The 22,209-nt window shown below is 44.4% G+C and overlaps 1 long non-coding RNA gene across 1 annotated transcript; it reads right to left on the reverse strand.

The window, feature by feature from the left end:
- Positions 1-13,346: 13,346 nt before the first annotated feature.
- Positions 13,347-17,009, reverse strand: LOC144508028 (uncharacterized). Its single transcript, XR_013500195.1, has 3 exons — positions 16,652-17,009; positions 15,548-15,607; positions 13,347-14,018 (listed from the first exon to the last, which is right to left on the reverse strand). It is a non-coding gene; the product is annotated as an uncharacterized LOC144508028 (long non-coding RNA).
- Between the last annotated feature and the right edge of the window lie 5,200 nt (positions 17,010-22,209).

The raw sequence follows: 22,209 nt of genomic DNA on the forward strand, positions 1-22,209 counted from the left end.
ACACACCCAACATATCACACCTCGTCACATGGCCACTCGGCCCACAGCACCAATTCACCTCACAGGAGCGGAGATCTTTACAGAGAGAATTCCAGAGCTTATTAAAAAAGTATGTTGTGGGATGTGAGCATGGCTGGCAAGGGCATAATTTCTTGCCTCTACCTAATTGCCCTCAAGAAGCGGGTGCTAAGCCACTACCTGAAGGTCCAGCAGTCAGTGATAGAGCAATAAAACTCAGGCATGCACAAGGGAGAAGAAGTGGAGAAACATTGGAGGATTGTTGAATTGGAGGAGATTATAGAGATAGAGTAGGGCAATGCCATGGGCAAACAGTATATCAGAACTTGTGCCTTTCTTACTTATGTTATTTCTTACATACAGAAATTGAGGAGATATTTTAACCTTGGTCACATCTCCCCTTACCCCTATTATCCCCACCAATCTGGCGAGGAGCCAGTTGGCTGGTATTGTTACATATCAGCCACTTTAAGGAGGATGGTAAAATGGAGGATGGTGCAAAGCGAGTGGTCCGTGGATCAGAATGTGACACAATCAACTCTCCACTCTTTCAGCAGAACGCAGCCGGCAGATTTAGCTGATGGGAATGTTTGAAAAGTTGTTTACGGAGCAGTGCAGTCTGCAGAATGGGCGGAGACTTGCAGCCAATCCGGACCCAATGCCAGATACAGAGAAAAGAGGAAGTGAGAGAAAATGAACTTCCTTATTGAGTGGGCCTCAGCTACCATTCCATCACACTCTGCAATAAAATGATTTGTCTGCTGAGATTTTGTGCTCATGGAGTAAAGTATGTCTGATCGGAAGAATGAATTATTCTTCAGGAGTGAAACACCGGACCAGTCTTGTCCACCATTCGCCTGGAAGGCCTCATTTCAATGTTCTTCTCACTCACAGCTTCAAGACTCTTGCTCACCCTCACAATTGTGTGTGTGTCTGTGTGTATTTGTGTGAGGGTGAATGAGAACCCTAAGGCTGCGAGGGAGTCAGATACAGATACACTCTCTCTCCCTTCTCTCTCACACACGCACATATACACACTCCCCCTTCTCTCACATGTACAGATTCCTCCTATTGCACAAACACAAACTGACACTCCCCTTCTCTCTCACACAAACATTCTCCCCTCTCAGCCTCTCTCCCAGACATGCACACTCTCCCATCTCTCTCTCACACACTTACACACACTCTCCCTCACCCCACACAGTCATTCTCTCCCACACACTCACACTCTCTCTCACACTCACATTCTCCCTCTCCACACATGCTACACACTCGCCTCCCTCTCACACTCACACATTCCCTTCCTTCCACACACTCACACTCTCCCTTCTCTCTCAAACACACAAATTCTCTCTCACACTGAATTAGGCCCACTCTCACCCTGAGTTTTTGTGGCCCCTCTACTAACATGGATCAGGCCAGGCCCTGCTCTCTCTTTCAGCCCCCCTGGGCCCTGTTCTGTCCTTCGTCCCTTCCTGTGCTGCGCTCCCGCTCCTTGGGCCCTCTAGGGCTGCACTTCACTCGCAGGGGGAGGTTATTTAGCCGCCAGGCCGGAGTCAGTCCTTTGAAGGAGCTTTCCAATTCACTCCATGTTCCCCTGCTCTTACTTGTAATCCTGTAATTGTTTCCTTCAAGTATCTGTATGCATTTATCTTTTGAAAGTTGCTATTAAATGTACTTTTGCCATCCTTTCATGCAGTGTATTCCAGATTCTAACTCTCTGCATAAAGCTCCTTTGAATCTCCACCTTCCTTCCTTATCTCATTAAAGACCTTCATAAAATGCACCCCTGACCCTCATCCCCACGTGATTGGATCGACATTCATTTTTGCCTGAATGATTTTTGTAAGTTTTTCAGCATTAAAGTCTCTACAACTGATGCAAATTGTTGTTGTAGAGGAGCCATTCATCCATTAGGAGAAACCATTGACCAGTGAAACACTGGACAGCAGCCATGTGATCAGATCCCAGCAGCAGATATTGTAAGGGAAATTGTACTGGATATTGTATGAGTTTAGTATGGAATTCAGATTCATAGGTTTTAGTGAAATAATAAAGCAGATTTAGATAAGTAGTGAAAATGGATATGTAACCTAAAGTAACTTCGTGTGACCTAATATAATCAAGTGTAGTCGATATGATTAAAGCGGAGGAACTAGAGGAACTAAAGAAGTAATATAGCAATCACTAATTAAGGAAAGCAAACAATAGCCACTTAAGAAAACAAGGAAGACTGCTCGGTGGTTCAACTTAATAGTGGACCATAAACCAGCAGAGAGAATGTCTTTTCTTCTAAACACATTAGTGGACCATAAATCAGCAGAGGGGATGTCTTTTCTTCTAAACACTTTCGGCCTTAGCTTACAAAACCACGATTATTGTACAAACAGAAAAGTTCAGATAAGAGCAAGAGTTATAACCACCATGGTTTAAGAAACGAAGAGATATAACAGTGAACGACCGATTGCAAAGAAAACAGATAAAGGGTCAACTAAAAATAATGGTGGCCAAAGAAAGAGCGGGCTGTAGGGTAAGATAACAACCAAGGACAGGCAGTAAAAGGGAGATAAGGATCTTGAGATAGGAGGCTGAAATGTACATAAAAGATTGTAAGCCCAAGGGCTCTTTGGAGTTTTCCGGACGCTCCCGGCTTTGTCTCTTGTGCTGAGAAATAAAGTCTATTGCTTGAAAGATCGCTGCTCAGACTCTCTGTTTTAAACCGATGTGAACGAATTGTCGTCCTGGGGAACCACGACAATATGAGACCAGGACATGACAGCAACTTCAGGAGAGGATGATTAATATTTTGAATATTAATTCTCAAGCTGTGAGTATAAAGGCTGGTGGTATTGCCAATCCAGATACAGGGGAACGGGGAAGTGAGAGCAAATGAACTTCCTTATTGAGTGGGCCTCAGCTACCATTCCATCACACTCTGCAATAAAATGATTTGTCTGCTGAGATTTTGTGCTCATGGAGTAAAGTATGTCTGATCGGAAGAATGAATTATTCTTCAGGAGTGAATCACCGGACCAGTCTTGTCCAACCTTCACCTGGAAGACCTCATTTCAATGTTCTTCTCACTCACGAGGCTGATGAGCAATTTTGAGAAAGATAAAGTTTGACACAACATTAAACATCAATTTTTACAAAGCTGAGATATGAAAAGAAGCAACATGTCGAGCAAAAAAGTCAAAGTAGAAATTGATTTTTTAAAACTAATTTTTGAAAATTAAAATGACCATTAGTGTGCGAGGGTGTGAAAGTGCGTGCCTAATTCACTCCCAGTCTCAGGGTGCTGACTCTCTCACTCTCACATGCTGTGTGTGTGGGCGGTGGAAGGGGATGGCGCTGAGGGTGAATGCTAATCCTGAGACTGGGAGGAAACCAGATACACATACACACTCTCCCCTCTCTCACACACACACATGCTCTCTCTCTCCCTCCAACACACATTCTTCTCTATCTTACGCACACCCAAGCTCTCCCCTTTCACTCACACACACACATCCACACTCTCCTCTCTCTATCCCTCACACACACCCTCTCCCACACTCTTTTACAAATACACACACACACTCTCTCCTCTCTGTCTCACACCCACACTCTTATCTCTCTATCCCACACACACACACACATACTCCCACACACACTTTTACAAATACACACACATACACTCTCTTCTCTCTCACACCCACACTCTCATCTGTCTATCCCATACACACACACTTTTACAAATACACACACATACACTCTCTTCTCTCTCACATCCACACTCTCATCTGTCTATCCCTCACACATGCACACACACACACTCTCTCTTCCACACACACTCTTTTTCAAATACGTACACACACGCACTTTCCTCTCTCTCTCTCACCCACACTCTTATCTCTCTATCCGTCACACACACACACACACACTCTACCTTTCTCCCACACACACTCATTTACAAATATACACACACACTCTCTCTCTTCTCTCTCACACCCACACTCTTATCCCTCTATCACCCACACTCTCTCTCTCCCACACACTTTTTTTACAAATACACACACACACACACACTCTCTTCTCTCTCTCACGCACCCACACTCTTATCTCTCTATCCCTCACACACACGCACACACACACACTCTATCTCTCTCTTTCCCACACACACTCTTTTACAAATACACACACACACTCTTTTACAAACACACACACACACTCATTCTCTCTCTCTCTCACACCCACACTCTCCTCTCTCTATCCCGCACACACACATTCTCTCCCTCTCCCACACTCTCTTTTACAGATACACACACACACACTCACTCTCTTTCCTCTCTCTCTCACACCCACACTCTGCTCTCTCTATCCCCCCGCCCCCACACACACACATGCTTTCTCTCTCTCTCCCACACACACTCATTTACAAATACACATACACACACACGTACTGTCTCTCAAACACACACGCACTCCCCCTCTCACACTCCAATGGGTCCATTCTCTCGCTGGGTCCTTGTGCTCCCTCCCCCTTCCTGCCAGGCCACTCTCTCTTCTCTGCCCCTTTGGACCCCATTCACAGGCCCTGCTTTACCTCTGGGTCCTCCCAGGACCAGTATTCAGTCTGGGTCCTTCCGGGCCCCGCTATCATCTTGAGCCCTCCCAGCCACAGTCTGGCCTTGAGTTCCCCCAGCCTTGCCTCAGGCTTTATGCTCTTTCACGACCACCCCACAAAGACCTCCGGACCCCCAGCCTCATCACTAAATTTACCATCTTGCTCTGAGGCAGAGAACTGAAATTTAAAAAATTTACTTTTCCACTGCTCGTTCAATCACAGGCCCGTTCCTTTCTGTAATTGCAGTAAATGCAGGGAGAAACCATTCAAATCAGCACAATAAATATCATTGTATGTCCAACAATCTTCACTGAGTCGAATGCTGAGACATTGTAGGCCATATTGTGGCAATGAGCTTTGCATCATCAATGGAGACGGGAGAGGTTCCGGAGGATTGGAGGATTGCGGATATTGTTTCTTTATTCAAGAAAGGGAGTAGAGATAGCTCTGGAAATTATAGACCAGTGAGTCTAACCTCAGTGGTTGGTAAGTTGATGGAGAAGATCCTGAGAGGCAGGATTTATGAACATTTGGAGAGGTATAATATGATTAAGAATAGCCAGCATGGCTTTGTCTAAGGCAGATCATGCCTTATGAGCCTGATTGAATTTTTTGAGGATGTGACTAAACACATTGATGAAGGAAGAGCAGTAGATGTAGTAGATATGGATTTCAGCAAGGCATTTGATAAGGTGCCCCATGCAAGGCTTATTGAGAAAGTGAGGGGTCATGGGATCCAAGGGGACACTGCTTTGTGGATCCAGAACTGGCTTGCCCACAGAAGGCAAAGAGCGGTTATAGATGGGTCATATTCTGCGTGGAGGTCGGTCACCAGTGGAGTGCCCCAGGGATCTGTTCTGGGACCCTTACTCTTTGTGATTTTTATAAATGACCTGGATGAGGAAGTGGAGGGATGGGTTGGTAAGTTTGCTGATGACACAAAGGTTGGAGGTGTTGTGGATAGTGTGGAGGGATGTCAGAAGTTGCAGCGAGACATTGATAGGATGCAAGACTGGGTGGAGAAGTGGCAGATGAAGTTCAACCCAGATAAGTGTGAGGTGGTTCATTTTGGCAGGTCAAATAGGATGGCGGAATATAATATTAATGGTAGGACTCTTGGCAGAGTGGAAGATCAGAAGGATCTTGGGGTCCGAGTTCATAGGACGCTCAAAGCAGCTGTGCAGATTGAGGCTGTGGTTAAGAAGGCGTATGGTGTACTGGCCTACATCAATCGAGGAATTGAGTTTAGGAGTCGTGAGATAATGTTGCAGCTATATAAGACCCTGGTCAGACCACACTTGGAGCACTGTGCTCTGTTCTGGTCACCTCATTACAGGAAGGATGTGGAAGCCATAGAAAGGGTGCAGAGGAGATTTACAAGGATGTTGCCTGGGTTGGGGTCATGCCTTATGAGGATAGGTTGAGTGAGCTCGGCCTTTTCTCCTTGGAGAGACGAAAGATGAGGGGTGACCTGATAGAGGTGTATAAGATGTTGAGAGGTATTGATTGAGTGGACAGTCAGAGGCTTTTTCCCAGGGCTGAATGGTTGCCACAAGAAGACACAGGTTTAAGGTGCTGGGGAATAGGTACAGAGGAGATGTCAGGGGTAGGTTTTTCACCGAGGGTGGTGCGTGCGTGGAATGAGCTGCCAGCAACGGTGGTGGAGGCGGATTCGATAGGGTCTTTTCAGAGACTTTTAGATAAGTACATGGAACTTAGTAAGATAGAGGGTTATAGGTAAGCCTAGTAATCGCTAAGGTAGGGACATGTTCGGCACAACTTTGTGGGCTGAAGGGCCTGTATTGTGCTGTAGTTTTTCTATGTTTCTATACTCCGGACCACCAGTTGGACAAGTCTGTACTTGGTGGGGATTCAACAACTGAATCTATTTGGTTAGAATTAAGGAACAGAAAATGACCTGTTGGAGGCAGGGTTTTTGCTAAGGACCCCCAAGAAATGAGGAGCAAATCTCAGGGCAAATTTCAGAAATTAAAGTAATAGAGCATTACAGTAATAGCGGGTTGGCATGGTGGCACAGTGGTTAGCACTGCTGCCTCACAGTGCCAGGGACCTGGGTTCGAACACTGGCTTGGGTTGCTGTCTGTGTGAAGTTTGCATGTTCTCCCTGTGTCTGCGTGGGTTTCCTTCGGGTGCTCTGGTTTCCACCCACATTCTGAAAGACGTGCTGGTTAGGTGCATTGACACAGATATGTCCCGGCGTGTGGCGACCAGGGGATTTTCACATTAACTTCATTGCAGTGTTAATGTAAGCCTTACTTGTGACGAATAAATAATTAGTCAGGGAGTTCAATTACCCTCATAGGGCAGGTCTGTTCAGCCATTCCTGCCGGCGGGATCTTCCGGTCCCTGGGTTCCCCGGTGGCAGAGGGTGCGGACAACTGGAAACCCATTCACAGTGGCGGGACTGGAAGATCCGGCTGTCGGCCAATGGCCGGTGTTCTCTGCCTCCACTAAACACGCCGTGAGGGTGTGGGGAAATCCTGCAAGACAAGTGGAGAATTCCTAAAATGCGTGCAGAACAATTTCCTTAATCAGAATGTTTCAAGCCTAGCAGGAGTGAAGCAGGTCTGGATTTATTTCTGGAGAATGAAATAGGGTACATGGTGTGAGTTGCAGAGGAAGAACATCTGGCTAATTGTGATCATAATGTAATTAGGTTTAAATTATCCTGTAGACTCATTTCAAAGTCAGATTTTTGGAGGCCAAAGGTAAAGGGGCTGATGTTTACGGGGGTAATGTTCTCAATGAATTGATTTACTTGCTTGACTTGTGCCCAAGTGAAATCCAAGAAAGACCATCGCAATGGAATAACGTAGAAATCCACAAGACTGAAGAATTCACATTAATCATTATTGACATCTTTATTAAAGTTAAAGTTTTATTTATTAGTCACAAATAAGGCTTACATTAACACCGCAATGAAGATATTGTGAAATTCCCCTAGTGATCTTCAATCACTTTAAATATTTGAATAACTAAAAACGAAACTCATATGTATAAATGTTTGAAACATATACTTCCTGATTCTCACTTTCATTAGTCTTTATGAACTTACAATGAAAGTGAATCATTAATGTCTCCAGGATTAGAATTTCATGCTCAATGTTTTGGACCTTGTTCCCTAAAAGTAAAATGGAGGATGGTGCAAAGCGAGTGGTCAGTGGAACAGAATGTGACACAATCGACTCCCCACTCTTTCAGCAAAATGCAGCCGGCAGATTTAGCTGATGGGAATGTTTGAAAAGTTGTTTACGGAGCAGTGCAGTCTGCAGAATGGGCGGAGGCTTGCAGCCAATCCGGACCCAATGCCAGATACAGAGGAATGGGGAAGTGAGAGAAAATGAACTTCCTTATTGAGTGGGCCTCAGCTACTATTCCATCACACTCTGCAATAAAATGATTTGTCTGCTGAGATTTTGTGCTCATGGAGTAAAGTATGTCTGATCGGAAGAATGAATTATTCTTCAGGAGTGAAACACTGGACCAGTCTTGTCCACCCTTCACCTGGGAGGCCTCATTTCAATATTCTCACTCACGGGCAATTTTCGGAGAGGTGAGGTTTGGCAGAACATTAAGCATCCATTTTTAAAATGTCTGCTATGAGAACTTGTTGAGCAAAAGAAAAAGTCAAAGCAATAAATTGATTACATTTTACCCATTTGAAAATATTATGATGACCGTTAGAGTGTGAGTGCATGTTTGATTCACTCACAGTCTGAAAATGCTCACTCACTCATCCTTTCATTAAGTGTGGGGGTGGCGGGTGGGGGGTGGGGGGGGGGGGGGGGAGCGTGTGGGGGGTGGTGTTGTGAGGGTGAATGAGAACCCTGAGACTGGGAGGGAATCAGATACACCCACACTTTTTCTTCCTTCTCTCTCTTTCACACACATACACTCTTTCTTCTACACAATCCTCCTTCTATCACATGCACACATACTCACCCTCCCATCTCTCACACACACAAACATTCTCCTCTCTCACCATCAGAAATACACACCCTCTCACCTCTCACACACACAAACACATTCTCTCCTCTCACCCTCAGACATACTCACCCTCCCATCTCTCACACACACAAACACATCCTACCCCACTCTCCCACACGCAGACTCACACTCTCTCCGCTCTTCGTCTCACAAACTCCTCCTGTTTCTCTGACATACACATGCTCGGCAAAGCAGCCAGCATAATTAAGGACCCGACGCACCCCGGACATTCTCTCTTCCACCTTCCTCCTTCGGGAAAAAGATACAAAAGTCTGAGGTCATGTATCAACCGACTCAAGAACAGCTTCTTCCCTGCTGCCGTCAGACTTTTGAATGGACTTATCTTGCATTTAGTTGACTTTTCTCTACACCCTAGCTATGATTGTAACACTACATTCTTGCACTCTCTCATTTCCTTCTCCATGAACGGTATGTTTTGTCTGCATATCGCTCAAGAAACAATACTTTTCACTGTATGTTAATACTTGTGACAATAATAAATCAAATCAAATCAAAACTTACAAAACTCTCTCCTACACTCACTCTCTCCCATACACACTCACACTCTTTTACAACAAATACACACACTCTCCCCTCTCAAACACTCACAAACTCCCCCTCATGCTCCATTGGGTTCACTCCCACCTGGGCCTATGGGACACCTTTCCTGACCTGCTCTCCCCGGGCCCTCCTGGGCTGCACTCCCCTCGCAGAAGGAGGTTATTTAGCCATCAGGCCGGAGTCAGTCCTTTGAAGGAGCTTTCCAATTCACTACATATTCCACCGCTCTTACCTTGTAATCCTGTAATTGTTTCCTTCAAGTATCTGTATGCATTTATCTTCTAAAAGTTGCTATTAAATATGCTTTTACCATCCTTTCATCCAGATCCTAACTCTCTGTATAAAACCCCATTGAATCTCCACTTTCCTTCCTTTTCTCATTAAAGACCGATTTAAAATGCATCCCTGACCCTTATCCCCACATGATTGGATTGGCATTCATTTTTGCCTGAATGATCTCTGGAGGTTTTTCAGCATTAAAATCTCTACAATTGATGCACATTGTTGTTGTAGGGGAGCCATTCATCCATTAGGAGTAACCATTGAGCAGTGAAACACTGGACAGCAGCCATGTGATCAGATCCCAGCAGCAGACATGTGACCAGGTCATGACAGCAACTTCAGGAGAGGTTGATTAATATTTTGAATATTAATTCTCAAGCTGTGGGTATAAAGGCTGGTGGTATTGCCAATCCTCATTAGCCTTTGAAAGTGGTGGTGTGTCTTTCTGAACCATTGAAATTACATCTGCTCCACAGCATGTAAAGAGACCATTCGGCCCAACGCGTTTATGTTTGACATGAACACCTCCCACCCTCTTTCTCAAACCCTTTCTACCACAGACACATATTCAGCTTGTCTATGAATATGACTATGTAATTGGCCTCAATACCTTGTTTGCTATGTTACAGGTACTATATGGACCTGTAACATAATTGTTTTGTATTTCATTCCACATTTTTAACCATTCCCTGAAGGAAGAATTCCCTCTTGGATTAATTAGCGACTCTCGCATATCTATAACCTCTCATTTTGGTCTCCCCCACAAGTGGAAACATTTTCTCGATGTCTTTTTTCTTTATTTTTTCATGGGATGTGAGTGCCGTTGGCAAGGGCATCCCTAATTGCCCTTGAACTGAGTGACTTGCTGGGCCATTTCAGAGGGCAGTTAAGAGTCAACCACATTGTTCTAGGTCTGGAGTCACATGTAGGCCAGACCAGGTAAGGGTGGCAGATTTCCTTCCCTACAGGACAATAGAGAACCAGATCGGTTTTTACAACAATCGATGATAGGTGTGTCATGGTCACCATTACTGAGACTAGCTTTATATTGTAGATATGTTAAATGAACTGCTGTGGTGGGATTTGAACCCATGTCCCTAGAGCATTAACTTGGGCCTCTGGATTACTAGCTCATCAACATTGCCACTGTGCCACCATCTAACTTATCAAACCATTTTGTTACCTTAAAGATATTTACCAGGCCACCTCTCTTTTCTGGAGAAAGGATCCCAGGCTGTTCAACCAATCATAGAATCCCTACAATGCAGAAGGAGGCCATTCAGCCTGTTGAGTCTGCATTGATTCGCTCTGACAGAGTATCTTACTAGGCCCTTTTCCCCACCCTATCCATGCAACTGTGGCTAATCCCCCTAACCTACACATCTTGGGACACTAAGAAGCAATTTAGCATGGCCAATGCACCTCATCTACATTCATTCATGGGATGTGAGTGTCGTTGGCAAGGCCAGCATTTGTTCCCCATCCTTAATTGCCCTTGAACTGAGTGGTTTGCTCGGCCATTTCAGAGGTAGGGAAGCCATGCCCCGCAGCATGAAGGTTTATTTTAGGGTTGCATTGTACATGCTCCAATCTTCAACTGCCAGCAGCCTGTGGAGGCCTTGGTGATGTCACTCATCACATGACCATCCTCTTGAAAGGGCCACACCACACACAGTAATTCTCCGAATATACAGCAACATTTGATAAGATGCCACATCAAAAGTTATCGCGGACGATAACAGTTTATGGTGCAGGGCATAACATATTCGCCTCAATAAAAGATCGGCTGTTTGGCAGAAAACAAAGAGTATGGAGGAATGGCTTTTTTTTTGATTGGCAGGATGTGACAAGTGGAGTCCCCGGGGCCTCAACCTTTTACAATTGATATGAATGACTCAGATGAGGAGAGCGACAGCATGGAGATAACTTTGCAGATGTTACAATGATAGGTAGGAAAGTATGTTGCAAAAAAGACACAGGAAATTGAAAATAGAGATAGTAGGTTGTGTGAGTAGTGCAAAAATCTGGCAGGTGGAGGAAAATGTGAAGTTGTTGACTTTGGCTGGAAGAGTAAAGAGCCAGTGTATTACTTAAATGGAGAATGGCTGCAGAATTCCAAGGTGCAGAGGAATCTGGGTGTTCCAGTGCATGGGTCACAGCAAGTCAGTAAACAGGTCAGCAAGTAATCAAGAAGGCTAATGGAATGTTATCCTTTATTATGAGAGGAATTGGAACATAAAAGTAAGGATGTTAGGCTTCAATTAAACAGGCAATGGTGAGATGTTGGGCAGGATTTTCCAGCCGTGCTCGTCCCAAAACTGGATAATCCTGCCCGAGATCAACGGATCTTTGCGTGGTCTGCCCCCCCTCCCCCTCCCGCCTGCTATGATTCCCGTGGCAGGCGGGACAGGAAACTTCCCCCTCCAGATCTCGAATACTGTGTGTAATTTTGCCCTTTTATTTAAAGAAGTTAATGCATTGAAAGTCGTTCAGAGGTTTATTAGGTTGATACCTGGCAATGGTGGGTTGCCTTATGAGAAAAGGGCTTGTTTTCTATTGTTTAGAAGAGTGAGGGGTGACTTGATTGAAGTAAATAACATGCTGAATGGTATTGGCAAGGTGGATGTGGAAAGGATGTTTCCTCTTGTGGGTAGTCCAGAACTAAGGGGCAGTGTTTTAACATTAGGGGTCACGCTTTAAGAACAGAGATGAGGAGAAATGTTTTCTTCAAGAGGGATTTGCAACTTTGGAAATCTCTGCTCCTGAAGGAGTTGGAGGTAAGGGAATTGTTAGGCAAGGGAATCAAAGGTCATCTGGAGGTAGATGGGAATGTGGAATTCAAAACACAAACAGATCAGTCACAATCCTATTATATGGTGGAGCAGACTGGAGGGAAACATAGCTTATTTCTACTCCTATTTCCCATGATTGTGTGTTCTTTTTTCCTTGGGGACACACTACACTGCACTGGCTTGAGCCGGAAGGTTGGGCAAGATAGAATTGTCTGGATTCTAAGTTAAGAACTTTTGAGCGGGAATGGTAATCCAACTCTTGCCACTCCATCAGACATTACAGTCCATAATTCAGCCATTGAAAGTGTGCAGAGGTAATGTTGCCACCCCTGTTACTCTGGAAATATATCTAAAATGTAATGGATGTATTTCAACGAAACCTGGTGCAGATAGGGTGTAGCCTATGTGGCCTAAGGACGAATTGATTAGTTATTGGCAAAGATCCAGATGCTAGAATCTATTTAAAGGATCCATTGGGAGATAAGAGTGAATTGACTTTTCTTTAAAGAACGTTGTGGGTTGTTTTATTTAGAATGTTGTTTTAGACTAATGTGGATTGTCTTAGTTGCTGTGATGGAATTTGTCAAAACATGTGCAGAGTTTTCAGAACAGGTTGTTGAATTTGGAATAACATGAAGTCGCCTCAATGAGGTGGAAGCTCTTAATATAAAATATTTATTTTTTCAGTGTTGTAGTTACAATGCATGAACCAGACAGGAAAAATCCTGACGGGAGAGACAGCTGTATGATTTGTAATTACGTTAATGGAGATATGCACTCTACCGAGCTCCCTCTTCAGTTCTTTTAAGTCTGTAATAGCACCTCATTTATGTCTTGCCTAGTTTCTTTCCCGTGTGTTTGGTAACAGCGCTCTCATCCTGATGTTAAATAGGTTATTCAGAGATTTTGATCAAGTGGTGATGAGGGAATGGCCAGGTCAGAGTGGCGAGTTTCTTTGAAGGCAATATGGAGGCGAGGGCTTGGAAAGATTTGTGAGAAGATTGTATTTTTGATGAATGCACACATCACTAGAAATAGACGATTATATTGGAAACAGAAAAGGGACAAGACAATTGAGATTCGTTCCAGCTTTTGCAATTTTTATTAGAAGTTTTGTTTAGACAGAAAATATGTGGACAGATTTGCGACATATTGCATGCAAGGGGGATTTGTTTTTTGCCCGCTGAACCCCCCATCTCAGCTAACCACGAATGCAGACAACTTGGGGGGGGGAATTTGTTTTCTGAACCCCCCCTCCCCGACCGCACTTCCTAGCTGACCAATAAAACTTTATTCAAAGGTAACAAATAAGAACAATACTAAAAAGACTTCATACATGTTTCATTTCATTTGTTTGTGGTTCATTTGTGTAGGCAGCATTCTTCGTTTTCGCTCTTTGAATCATAAATTGTATTGTAGGTCACACAGTAGTTTGTACAGTAGGTCATATTGTATGTTACATCGTAGGTTGTCTCATAGGTTTGATGTTAGCATATCGTGGGTTTCATCGTAGCATATCATAGTTTGCATCATAGCGTATCATAGGTTGCATCGTAATCGTAAATTCTTGCTTCTTTAGCCCTCTTTATGCCACCAAAGCCAAATAATCCGGCAATTTTTCATTGCCTTGAATTATTCAGCTTCAATGGCTTCACTTTCCAGATAGATACATTCATCACTGTTCTGCTCACTAATGCGTTAGTGCACTAGTGCCCCTGCTTTGGGCGCAGGAATTCTCCTCTCCTCTCCTCCTGCCAAGGAATCACATCAATATCATGGAATGAGAAAATGCCACTCAGTTTATTAAACTTGCTCTTCCGCAGACCATGGACAAACTAGTGCATCATGAGGACAGGTCCTACATCAAAACATCCTGATGCTTAAAACCCAAATAACTTATTCATCCCAAAATCTCAACCACTTAACCTTGGCCCAATCCCCCCCAAACTTTCACAGTAACTTCATTGCAGTGTTAATATAAACCTACATGTGACACTAATAAATAAATAAATAAAATGTGTTCACTGCCCCTGTCAGCAAAGGCACCAATGTACCCTTTGGACTGTTTGATCATTTTAGTCTGCACCCATTCTCAAAATCTCTGAAATCACACCTAACCTTCCATTAGTTTCCCGTTTCATTCCTAACCAACCCATACTACCTCTAATCTCATTCTGAACCAACCCTTACTATCTCAAATCTCATCCCTAACGAGCCCTTATTATCTCTCATCCATTCCTAACCAATTTTTGAAGAATCCACTTTTATTTTTGAACAATTCCAATTTTTGAATCTCATTCCTAAACGGATATTCCTAACAACTGTCAGGAACGTGATAACCTTCAAAGACCACAGTAAGAAGTCTCAACGCCAGGTTAAAGTCCAACAGGTTTATTTGGAATCACAAGTTTTCGGAGTGCTGCTCTATCAGGTGATGAAGGAGCAGCGCTCCGAAAGCTCTTGATTCCAAATAAACCTGTTGGACTTTAACCTGGTGTTGTGAGACTTCTAACTGTGCCCACCCTAGTCTGATGCCGGCATCTCCACATCATGACTTCAAAGACCAGAGAGAATTTATCACGAATCTAGTTTCAATTCCTCCCATCCGGGTCACACCCCCTAACAGTACCATCCCATCCTGCCCCAGCTGCACAAACTGCAACATCTGGTAAAACCTTTGGTTTTCTCAGACTGTATCTAATTTCTTGCCAGATATTAATAGAGATCCTCATCATTAAAAAATACAGTCTTGAAGAAAGCATGCAGAGTAATTTGGGTTTTGAATAACAGACTAAAGTGGGATATGGAGAGATCTGTCAATGTGACAGAGGGAAAGTACATTCTGTGAGGATTAAGAAAGTTGTACAAATCCTGAGGACCTGGAACTCATTCCCAATAACTCCTCATGTTGATTTAATCACACAGACATCCCACTGTCTCTCACCCTTTATGATAAAGTACCTTCAAAGTTATCGGTTAAATAATAAAGGCCAATGATTTTGCATGATTGTGTAAGAGCCTTCACAACTGTGCTGTTACTTTCAGCTATTTGTGTATGTACCTGCCCAGGTCACCCTGTTCCTGCACCCTCTTTAACATTGCCCCATTTCATACATATTACCTCTGCACAACTTTCCTACCAAAATGAATCACTTCTGGAAATCTAGGACCTTTTCCAAATTACAAAGGTTAAAATTATATGGGTAATAACTCCCCGAACCCTCAGAATAATCTATTACTCACACTGCAGACCCAGCTAGGTTGTAATGAAAGTACTCACCATAGAACTACAAAATTTAACTACTGCAAGCGAGAAATTCTGGGTCACCGACTGGCATCCCTGGGGAAAGAGAAGATACAAAAACGGATAAGCAACACATCAACATCTAAGGGAGAAGTTGGTCCCTCAAAGTTGATTTCTGAGGGTGTGCAAACAGGCTCTTTGGATGGGACCATCCAGGCTGCAATGTTATAGACCGCATGACCTGGGCTACTGGGAGATTTATATTTCAGTGTTTTATTATTCTGCTGTAAGACTAATAAGACAATTACTTTGGGCTGTAGTTTGTTTGCAGACAAACTTCAAATCTTTCTGGTGTTTCTATCAAAGGGTGAAAGTCTGTGGAATTTGAGGTCAATCATTAATTTGCCAATAATGCCATTGCTACAGTTCTTTGCTCACACTCAGTAACATGGCACAACAACCCGGAGGACAACGAGACAAAAGCAAAATGTCTGAAATAAAACCAGGAAATGCTGGAAATAGTGAGCAGGTCAGCCAAGAACGTTTGCATTGTTTCGAATTTTTATCATATTTGGAAAGGCGAGATACTGAAGGGGACAGAGGGAAGAGAAAGAGAGAGAGAGGGAGGGGAGAAATCCAGAGAAAGGGACGAAGAGAGGGAAGCAGAGAGAGACAGATAGAAAAGATGAGAAAGACGGAGAGTCGGGAGTGAGACAGACATGTGACAGGGAAGATAGAAAGAGAAAGATATGGAGACATGTACAAAGAGACTTATTGAGTTAAGAATATCTAGTGACATTGGACAAAGCTGGATCAGTGGAGTTGGGATACTGATCAATGACATTCTAACTGGATGATGGAACAGTCTTAAAACAACAAATATTCCAACTGGATTTCATTGTAATCTGAGAGAAAAGTGGGAAACATAGCGAGATATAACAGCAAGTCCGGATAAGTTGTGCCCGTGCCTATTTACACAATTTCCCCAGGGCTTTTGTCAAAATTGGAATTGTGAAAATCAGCCTTTCCCCCCGCCCCGTGGAAACTACACGGGAAATAACTGAGAAACAGACCAGTGACTGAGAGATAGAGGGACAGAGAAACTCCAGTAATAAGGAGCCGGTTGGTCAGCGCTCTTACCTCAGAAAGAAGAAAGAAATGCGAGAATCATCTTCCCCCCCCTTACAGGGGGAGACGCCCGCAGTAAAAAGGAACAAACAATCCAGAGAACAGCGTTTTATAGCCCACTCGCTGTCAATCACCCGGAGCTGAGAAACTCCCTGCTCCATGTACACGCCCTGAGTCGCTGAATGTGCTGAAATCTGCTAAAGTGGAAAAACAAACAACTTGCATTGATGTAAAGGGGAGTAAGGATCTCCCAAGGCACTTCAAAAGGAATTGTTATGAAATCAAACAACCACAAAGCCACATATACTCAAAGAGGTGATATAGCTTGGTCAAAAAGTACAGAAACTGACAGCGGCAATACTTTGAGGGCGGGGGAGGTGTGGAGGTGGCGGTGAGAAAAGAAGCTGGGAAAGTGCTTTAGTATGGGCAAGGAAGGAGAATCCTGGGATTAACTGAGAGGATGTGGTGATGGAATGGATCATCATGCACATAGCAGCATGGCAAGAGTGCCAGCATGCCTGGAGTATATTGGAAATGACCAATTCAACTAGTTTTCAGGGGAGCAAGGTGTCAACATAAAGTGGGAGGCTGGAGAAGAGAGTATCAGTGTGGAAAGGTGGGGTACAGTGTCCATCGGGGAGTTGGAGTGTGTGTGTGTGAATTGGATTTGCTGAGAGGACTAATGTGGGAGAGTTAACTATTGGAAAGGTGATGACCTGTTCTGTTTTATTAATTCATGGGAAGTGTATTGTCCCTAATTGTCCTCGAGAAGGTGATGGTGGTGATCCACCTTCTTCAGGCGGTTCAGTAAAAGTGTGTTGTTGGTACACCCACAGTGCTGTTAGGGAGGGAGGTCCAGAATTTTGACTCAGTGATAATGAAGAAACGATGACGTATTTCCAACTGGCGATAGTGTGTGACTGTGAGGGGAACTTGCAGGTGATGATGTTCCCATGTGTCTGCTGCCCTTGTCCTTCTAAGTGGTAGTGGCTGTGGGTTTGGAAGGTGCTGTCTCAGGAGACTTAGCAAGTTGCTGCAGTGCATCTTGTAGGTGGTACACATTGTTGCCACTGTATCAATGGTGGAGGGAAGTGGCAGATTAAGGTGGTGGATGAGGTGTCACTCAAGATGGCTGCTTTGTTCTGAATAATGTCAAGTTTCTTGAGTATTGCTGGAGCTGCACTCTTCTAGGCAAGTAGAGAATATTCCATCATACTCCGAGGAGGGAATTTTCCGGTCCTGCCTGTCACGGGAATCGTGGGGGGGTGGGGAGGGGGTGGTGGGGGGGTGGGGGGGGGGGGTGGAGGGGGCGGGTGGAGGGGTGATTGAGGGGGGGGGGGGGGGCGGACCATGCAAAGGTCCGTTGACCTCAAACAGGATTTGTCGGTTTTGAGGCAAGCGATTATCAACCTGTAAATCCTTCCAATGTGCCAATGGCAGAAGGTAAGAGTGGGGGGAACACAACACAGGAACACATAAGAAATAGAAGCAGGAGGAGGCCACCAGGACCTTCAAGCCTGCCCCACTATTCAATATGATCATGTTTGATCTATGCCGGCTTCAACTCTTTTTCTGTGCCATTTCCCCAGAGCCCTCTATTCCTCGATCTATCAAATATTTATCCACCTCCACTTTAAATGGTTCTAATGATTCAACCTCCACTATCCTTAGACAGAGAATTCCAAAGATTCACCACCGTCTGCGAGAAGAAATTTCTACGCGCCTCAGTTTTAAATGACCAGCCCTTTGTACTTATGTCTCCTTGTTCGATACTCTCCCACAAGTGAAAACATCTCACCATCTACCTGGCAAGCCCCCTCAGGATCTTACATGTTTGAATAAGGTCACCCCTCAGTCTTCTAAACTCCAAGGAATACAGATCCAGACTATTTAGTCTCTCTTGATAGGACAACCTTCTCATCCCAGGAATTAGCCTGGTGAATCTCCTTTGGACTGCCTCCACTGTGACTATATCCTTTTCAAGGTCAGGGGACCAAAGCTGTACACAGTATTCCATATGAGACCTCACCAACATCCTGTACAATTGCAACAAAATCTCCCTATTTTTAAACTCAAACCCCTTTGCAATAAAGGCCAAAGTGCTGTTTGCCTTCTTAACTGCTTGTTTGACTTGCCTGTTAGCTTTTTGTGATTCATTCACCAGGGAGTCTCCTGGTCAGCCAGTACTGGCAGAAAGCAATGGAAAACCACTGCAGTACCTTGCTAAGCATAACCTTGGGCCAACATATGGAGTCCATGGCTGCCAAGCCCCTTGCAGGGCATGATACCTGAAAAGAGAGAAAGAAGGCTGACATTTGTGATGATGCGGAGGTCAGGGAGACGCAGCGATAGATCATCTTCTTGACATTTCTGGCTGAAGATGGGTTGCAAATGTTTCAATTTTGTCTTTATCTTGATGTGCTGGGCTCAGCTATCAGTGAGCATGGGTTGTTCTCAGAGATTCCTCCTCCTGTTGGCTGTCTAATTCTCCACAGCCATTTAAGATTGGACAGGGCAGGACGTTAGAATTTTGATCTGAACTGTTATTTGTGGGATCAATCAACTCTTCATTATCACCAGCTGAGGAGGGTGGAATGACTCCCCTGTTCTCCCCGATTGACCTGGAACCGGATTTGTAAAAAAGGACTTTAAGGAGGATGTCCTTGGCCAGTTCTAGAGGCGTCCGACTGTTCATGTTTTGAGATTGGAGAGAATTACTCAGATTTGTTTTCTTAGGTTAAACAAAATACGAGCTAAGTGTGTTGAAACTATTCCAAACTAATAAAAACAAGAAAAGGGTGACAACATTTAATCACTCACACACATTGGTTTGTCCCCACACCCCAACCCCCCCCACACACACACCCACACACCACACACACAGACACAGAAACACACACCCACACACACACACACAGACACACACACCTACACACACAGACACACACACCCAGACACACCCACACACGCAAATACACACCCCCCATACGCACACAGCACACACCCCCCACACGCACACAGACGCACCCCCCCCACATACACACACATACACACAGGCGCACAGACACAGAGATGCACACACAGACATACACACAGACACACACACACACATAGACACACACATACACACACAAACAGACCCATAAACAGACAACCACCCACACACACACATACACAGACACACACATACACAAACACATACACAGACGCAGAAACAGAGACACACACACACAGACACAGGGACACATGCACGGACACAGAGCCACACAGGCACAGAGACACACACATAGCTCCTTGAAAGTGGAGTCACAGGTGGACAGAGTAGTGAAGAAGGATTGGGCGTGCTTGGTTTCATTGGTCAGAACATTGAATACAGGAGTTGGGACGTCTTGTTGAAGTTGTACAAGACATTGGTAAGGCCACACTTGGAATACTGTGTGCAATTCTGGTCACCCTATTATAGAAAGGATATTATTAAACTAGAAAGAGCGCAGAAAAGGTTTACTAGGATGCCACCAGGACTTGATGGATTGAGTTATGAGGAGAGGCTGGATAGACTGGGACTTTTTTCTCTGGAGCGTAGGAGGCTGAGGGGTGATCTTATAGAAGTCTATAAAATAATGAGGGGCACAAAGATAGTCAATATCTTTTCCCAAAGGTAGGGGAATCTAAAACTAGAGGGCATAGGTTTAAGGTGAGAGGGGAGAAATACAAAAGGGTCCAGAGGGGCAATTTTTTCACAGAGGTTGGTGAGTGTCTGGAACAAGCTGCCAGAGGTAGTAGTAGAAGCGGGTACGATTTTGGATTTTAAAAAGCTTTTAGGCAATTACATGGGTAAGATGGGTATAGAGGGATATGGGCCAAACGCTCATTGGGACTAGCTTCGGGGTTTAAAAAAAGGGGCAGCATGGACAAGTTGGGCTGAAGGGCCTGTTTCCATACTGTAAACCTTTATGACTCTATGACTCTATGACACACACATGCCACACACACGCACACACACACATGCCACACACAAACACACAGATACACACACACACACACACATACACCCACTGACACATACACGCACATACACCCACTGACACACACACACACACATACACAGAGACACACACACAGACACACATACAGACACACAGGCATACACACACACATACACACAGGCATACACACACACATACACAGACACATACACACACAGACCCAGACACAGAGACACACAGGCACAGACACACAGACACACACACAGGCACTCACAGCCACACACAGAGACACACAGACACACACACATGCATAGATACACACACAGTCACACACACACAGAAACACACACACACGCATATACACACACACAGGCACACATATACACACAGGCACACATACAGACTCACACAGTCCCACACAAACATATACACATACACACACACACTCAGACACACACACACACAGACGCACTCAGACACACACACATATGCGCACACACACACACACACAGACAGACACACACGCACAGATACAGACACACATACACACAGACGTGGAAAGGACAGAATAAGAGGATAGGCTGATAAGGATTCTCTATTTTAAGAGAATACTGAGTATATGATTAGCTGTTCCTTGATTGAGTTTCAATGTGGTGATTCACATTGTGGCTGTTTCGCTTTTCTCCTGGATGTAGCTGTAGGGAACAGATTTCCATGTTCTAGAAGATCTTGGTTCACAGCCATCCTTTTCTTAGGTGGTCACATTACAATCTGGGTGCTGTACTTCCAGAGAGAGAGAGAGAGAGAATATGATTCCAACAGCTTGTTTTAAGTGCGGCATTATCCTTTATCCTTTTTCCTCTCTCCTGATTGACATGGGTTCCCTTGAAGTAACTTGCGGGTTGTATATTGCAGAGGGCTTGATTAGTTCATGTCTGCTGCAGTTATTATTTCAGAACAGGTAATCAAATTTTGATGTCTTATCTCAGTAGTGTTTGCAAGGCCTTAATGTGGTTTGAATAGTCAGGGAATTGGCTTTCACACTCCCCAGTGGAATGATTATCTGTCTTCATTTCAACTTGTAGAATGTGAAATTTTGTTTTGCACCAGCTCAGCCTGCCTGGATTGTATCTGATAAAAGACCCCATAATTGTTGGTTTAGGGTTCCAGTTTAAAATCCAGCCAGTAGAAAAATCAGAAATCATATCTTCAAAAGGCACAACCTTGTGACACTTCTTCTGCTGTTTAGCATGTGTGATGTAACTTCACCCAATCTCCCAGCAGCAGTTAAATTGGCGGCACGATGGCACAGTAGTTAGCACTGCTGGCTCACAGTTCTGACCTTGGGTGACTGTCTTTGTGGAGTTTGCACATTCTTCCCATGTCAGCGTGGCTTTCCTCTGGGTGCTCCGGTATCCCCCCACAGTCCAAATACATGCAGGTTAGGTGGATTGTCCATGCTAAATTGCCCCTTAGTGTCAGGGGATTAGCAGGGCATATATGTGGGATTATGGAGATAGGGCCTGGGTGGGATTGTTGTCGGCGCAGGCACAATGGGCTGAATGGCTTCCTTCTGGACTGTAG

Source organism: Mustelus asterias, chromosome 19 (genome assembly GCF_964213995.1).
Source record: "Mustelus asterias chromosome 19, sMusAst1.hap1.1, whole genome shotgun sequence".
NCBI lineage: Eukaryota > Metazoa > Chordata > Chondrichthyes > Carcharhiniformes > Triakidae > Mustelus > Mustelus asterias.